The sequence below is a fragment of the Stegostoma tigrinum genome, chromosome 9 (genome assembly GCF_030684315.1).
Source record: "Stegostoma tigrinum isolate sSteTig4 chromosome 9, sSteTig4.hap1, whole genome shotgun sequence".
Taxonomy (NCBI): domain Eukaryota; kingdom Metazoa; phylum Chordata; class Chondrichthyes; order Orectolobiformes; family Stegostomatidae; genus Stegostoma; species Stegostoma tigrinum.
This window is the reverse complement of record NC_081362.1, coordinates 27,052,166-27,058,165: the sequence shown is the minus strand read 5'-3', so window position 1 is coordinate 27,058,165 and position 6,000 is coordinate 27,052,166.

Below are 6,000 nucleotides of genomic sequence, written 5' to 3'. Positions count from 1 at the left end.
AGCTTTGGAGAAGTTACCATTTTGGAAATTGACAACAAACTGTTTTGGGAGCATGAGGTGGCATTAGGAACGTGGGAGTGGTGAGGAAGTGCAAGAGATGAGGGCCCCTTTTTGTTTCATGTTGTTTACAGCTGCAAAGAAGTATTGGTACCCTGATGGGGCCCTTTGATCCCACCCATTTCTGTACCTGACAGCTTCTGGACTCATTTCAATGGTAGTGACCACTACTGTCTTAAAACCTGGCATTAATAAAATGAAACTCCATACTTCCAGATCATTTTGTCCCAAGTCAAATTGTGGAACCCAGAATTATCATGACTAGGAATGAAGATTTAGTCTTGAAACAAACAAAACAGGAACATAGTAGACCAGCTTGAACTAAGGAGTCCACAGATCTGAGATTTTGGAAGGTTACTTAAATTGCCTAAAGTTAATGGAAGAGTTCTGAAGAAATATCATACCTCAGAGAACAGCAGAATGCTCAGTAAAAACCAAAGTGAATTCCTGAGAGCTGTGGCATTCTTTGGCTTGGACCTAGAGAAAATGTGAATGAATGTTCAAGAAACATTCCCAAATGGGATCTCTTGGGTATAACTAAAATTCATTTGTTTACAATGTGAAACTTGTGACATAGTTTTTTTTCAATTAATCACTGATATTTGAATTTCTCTTAAGCGCGACATGGTGGCTGTGCTTAGCACTGCTGCCTCACAGCATCAGGGACCTGGGTTCAATTCCAACATCAGGCAACTGTCTTTATGGAGTTTGCATTTTGTCCCCATGTCTGTGTGAGTTTCCTCCCACAGTCCAAAGATGTGCAGGCTAGGTGGATTAGCCATGCTAAATTGCCTGTAGTGTTCAGGGATGTGTAGATTAGTGGGATGGGTCTGAGTGTTCTGAGGGTGGGTGTGGATTTGTTGGCCCAAAGGGCCTGTTTCCACACTGTAGGGATTCTGTTAACATTCTCTATAGAACTGTAACTATCTTATTCACAACAAAAAAGAACATTTTCGGATCTAATCAGAAGATGAAGAATTCCAATAGAAGAATATGCCTATAATTCTAAGTTGTATCTATTTCCTCATGTCGGATCACATGCTAAGTGTTTTCAGCAATTTCAATTTGTTTTTGTTTTAATCTCTTTTTTTAAATCTGAGGTTTTTTTTGACTGCAATGTCCTCATGCCATTGCAGGATTGTTTGTAGCTTTTGATTGTCCTTGAATTTTTTAATCATACCTAGTTTTTAAAAAAATGTTCATGGGATATGAGTGCCAGCATTTATTGACTATCCCTAACTTCCCAGAAGGAAGTTAAGAGTCAACCACATTGCTGTGGGCCTGAAGTCTCCTGCAGGTCAAACTGGACAAGAACAGCAGATTTCCTTTGCACATTAATGAACCAGAAGAGATTTTAACGACGTGCAATACAAGGTTGCCTTTAGACTAGTCTTTTATGCTTTCATTTGTTATGGTAGAATTTGAATTCATTTCCTCAGAACATTAGCCTGTACTTCTGTACCACCACTTCTTTACTTGTACCATTACTAAACATTAAAAATAATATAATAAAATGTGAGGCTGGATGAACACAGCAGGCCCAGCAGCATCTCAGGATTTGTGATTGTTGGATCCAGTTCTTGAAGTTTTTTGGAATGTTTTAGCTTGTTGAACAAATGAACTGCAAGATGTCAGACTCCTGAAATTTACACACTCAAATGTTTTTGATATTGTTTCTTTGAATAGCATCCTTTCCCCTTACCACTGACTCAACTAAATGATGTTGACGGTTGTTATGCTCAGGATAATTTTCAATTCCAGTTTCTTTCCACCAAGGTAATGTAGTATGCAATTTTGCCACACGGTTGTGAGTTAAAGAGGAACCTCTAGTTCAGGATTGCCAGTAATCATTTTCTACCCATCAAAGGTCTTTGACACAAACCTAATTCAGGTTAATTTATGAACCGGAGATATAAATCCGAAAGTTTCCAGTTAAGTCTGCCCTGTACAGTCGTTTAACATTTGTTTCTTAGGGTTAGGTGGTGGTAGTGGTTTTGTGCTGGAGTGATGTGGGGAATCAGTGGAGGAACACATTGGATTCCCAATATCAGGCTTTGCTTTGGAGCAAAGTGTCAAGTCATGAATATTTAACAACTTAGTGTACACAGATTATCATGAAATTTTACTTGCATGTGAGTTACAGGCTGGGAGTTTTCAAGGGAGGATATAGTAAAACAAGAAACAACTAAGCGATAAAGCATGGATATGTTCAGCACAAATGTTCATAAATTTGAACTTGCAGCTGTTCAACAAGCAGTATCAAACTTTATAAGTTCTATCAAATAGGAATAGGAATCAGCTGTTTAGACACTCAAACCTTTTCTGCTATTCAGCGAGATCATAACCGCTGTAAAATCTAACTCTTATTCACCCTCCTTTGCCCCATATCCTTTGATACTTCTAGCTCAATAAAATCTACAAGTTCACTTTTAAAATTAACAATTGACCTGCCATCAATTGCCTTTTGCAGAAGAATGTTCCAAACCTTTCCCCCTTGTGTGAAGAAATATTTCACAATTTTATTCCTCCACGTCAGTGCCTAGTTTGCTATCCTGCCTAGTTCTCAATTCCCAGTTTGGTGGAGATAGACTAGACAGGGGAGAAGCTGCCACTTCTCCTTAATACCTTGAAAATATGGAAAACAAAATCACACAGCCTTCTAAATTCCAGAGAACGCAACTATTGTGTGTATAAAGTTAAAGCAAAAAATGTGCAAGCTGTAAATCTGAAATAAAATATAAGAATACTGGAAGTACTAACCAGGTTTGATAATATCTGTAGAGAAGGCAACAGAATTAACATTTTGAGATTAAGATGTCCTTCCCTGAACTTATTTGTTTAATATGCCTTTATAATTTAGCCCTTGGTGTCCAGGTGTCACTATGATAAATATATGCCACACTCACTCAAGGCTGATATAATCTCCCTAAGCTATGCTGCCCAAACTGCTCATGGTCTAACCAGGACATTCTGTAGCTGAACTGTTGCTTTCAGTAAAAGTTCGATTCTTCCAGATCATAGAATTTCTACAGTGTGGAAACGGGCCATTTGGTCCAACATGTCCACACCACCTCTCCAAAGAACATCCCACCCAGACCCATTTCCCTACATTTGTCCATGTCTAACCCACACATCCCTGGGCACTTTAGCATAGCCAATCCACCTACCCTGCATATCTTTGGACTGTGAGAGGAAACCCACACAGACATGGGAAGAATGTGCAAACTCCTTACAAATAGTTGCCTGAGTGGTCGAATTGAACCTGTGTCCCCAGTGCTGTGAAGCAGCAGGGCTAACCACTGAGCCACCATGCCATCCTAAACAAAGGCTGACCTGATCAGCGAGCATTTGTTTTTGCCCAAACCCAGGACTGAACCATACAAAGACTAACATTCAGTGAACCTTTTTTTGATATTTTCTGTACTTGTTTATGACATTTTAGTGATCTGTACACATGGGCCCTCCTAAGATCCTTACTGTTTCTAACTTTTCAGTATTTAGAAAGTACCTTTTTAATCCTTTATAGTTACAGAGTGGATGACCTCTCGTGTGCTAAATTGAACTCCATTTTTCAGTTATTGGTGAAGGCAACGGACGGGGTGCCAATAAAATGGGCTCCTTTGTCCTGGATGATGTGTCATGCTTCTTGAGTGTTGTTGAAGCTGCTCTTATCCAGACGAGTGGAGAGTGTTCCACACCGCTGACTTGTGCCTTGTAAATGCTGGACTTACTTTGGTGAGACAGGAGGTGAATGACTCACACATATTTCCCAGCCTGTAACCTGTTTTGTAGCTACAGTGTTCACGTGGCTGCTGCAGTTCAGATTTCGGCCAATTATATCCCTAGGATGTTGATTTTGGGGATTTAGCATTGGTATTGCCTTGAATGTCAAGGGGCAAAGGTTAGATTTTCTCTTGTTGCAGATGTGTATTGCCTGGCACTTGTGTGGCATGAATGTTACTTGCCATTTATCAGCCCAAGCCTTGATGTTGTCTGGGTCTTGCTGCAAATGACATCAGCTGTTTTAGTATCTGAGAGTTGTGAATTTAGTATCTGAGAGTCAAGAACCTTAGTTGTGAATAGCGGTGAACATGGTGCAATCATCAGCAATGCCGTCTCTATTTTTTTAATGATGTGTAACCTCAAGGTTTCTGTGTAGCAGTGACTTCTGAAACCGGAAGTCAATGTCTCAGCATGTCAGTCAGCATGGAAGCTTGGAATGGCCAAGCGGCTTTGAGGGAACACTAATCATCAATGAAAATCCCCACTTCTGACCTTTTTTGATAGAAGGTCATTGATAAAGCAATGGAAGATGCTTGGGCCTAGGGTACTATACTGATGAACCTCAACAGCAGTGACCTAGGATGATTAGCTTCCAACAATTACAATGCCTTCCTTTTGTGTTCTGAATGACATCAACTAGTGGAGCATTTCTCCCCGGATTCACGTTGACTTCAGTTTTATATGGCTCCTGTTCAGCTCTTTTGTCAATGTTTGGAGCTTAGGAGCTTAGTAGTCCTAGCAAAACTCAAAAATGAGCAGATTATCACTGAGTAAGTGCTGCTTAATAGCACTGTTCACAAGATCGTCTTCCACTTTGCTGATGATCAAGAATAGATTGAGATGGTAAATGTCTAAGTTGGATTTGTCTTTTGTGTGTTTAGGATATAATGGACAATTTTGCACTTTTCCAGTGTAAATTTCGGTGTTGTAGATGTACAACTGCTTGGCTTGGGGCAGAGTTGCCTCTCGAGCATAACTCTTCAGTCCTATTACTAGAATGTTGTCAGGGTGCGTTACCTCCGCATCATATTACAGAATCAGGAAATCGTAGATTTTTGTGTACAATGATTGTGTCCTGGACTTCTGCAGAGCAATGCTGTCAGTCCTACTTCCCCATTCCAGTCCTGTGATTCTGCAAGAATATTTCCTTCAAGTGCCTGTCCAATTCCTTTTGAAATCTTTGATCATCTCTACTGGCATCAATATCCTAATCAACAAATTTCAAGTTATTATGCTGTCTGCCCTAAAATCTTCTTCCTCAATTCCTCTCTGTATGACTTTCTGACAAGCTTAAATCTATGACCCTTAATTTTAGTACCATCAGCTAATCGCACAGGTTCAAAATGGAAACAGCTTTTCTTTCTTTACCTTATCCAAACCTATCGTAACCTTGTGCACCTCTATTAAATATCTCTTCAGCCTCCTTTCCTTTAGACAAAACAGCTTCTCGGAGCTAACCTTGAAATTAAATATCCCCAAATCTGGAATCATTTTGGTTTACCTCCTTTGTACCAATTTATGGACCCTCATGTTCTCCGTAAAGTGTGGTGACCAGAACGGGACATATTACTTCAGTTACGGCCTATCCAAAATTTTATGAAAGTTCAGCATAACTCCCCTGATGTTTGTATTCCATACCTGTATATATGAAGCTCAAGATCGCATATGCTTTACTAACAAAACTTTCTACCATTCTCTGGATTAGAACATAGAACATAGAACATAGAACAGTACAGCACAGAACAGGCCCTTCAGCCCACAATGTTGTGCCGACCATTGATCCTCATGGATGCACCCTCAAATTTCTGTGACCATATGCATGTCCAGCAGTCTCTTAAATGACCCCAATGACCTTGCTTCCACAACTGCTGCTGGCAACGCATTCCATGCTCTCACAACTCTCTGCGTAAAGAACCTGCCTCTGACATCCCCTCTATACTTTCCACCAACCAGCTTAAAACTATGACCCCTCGTGCTAGCCATTTCTGCCCTGGGAAATAGTCTCTGGCTATCGACTCTATCTATGCCTCTCATTATCTTGTATACCTCAATTAGGTCCCCTCTCCTCCTCCTTTTCTCCAATGAAAAGAGACCGAGCTCAGTCAACCTCTCTTCATAAGATAAGCCCTCCAGTCCAGGCAGCATCCTGGTAAACCTCCT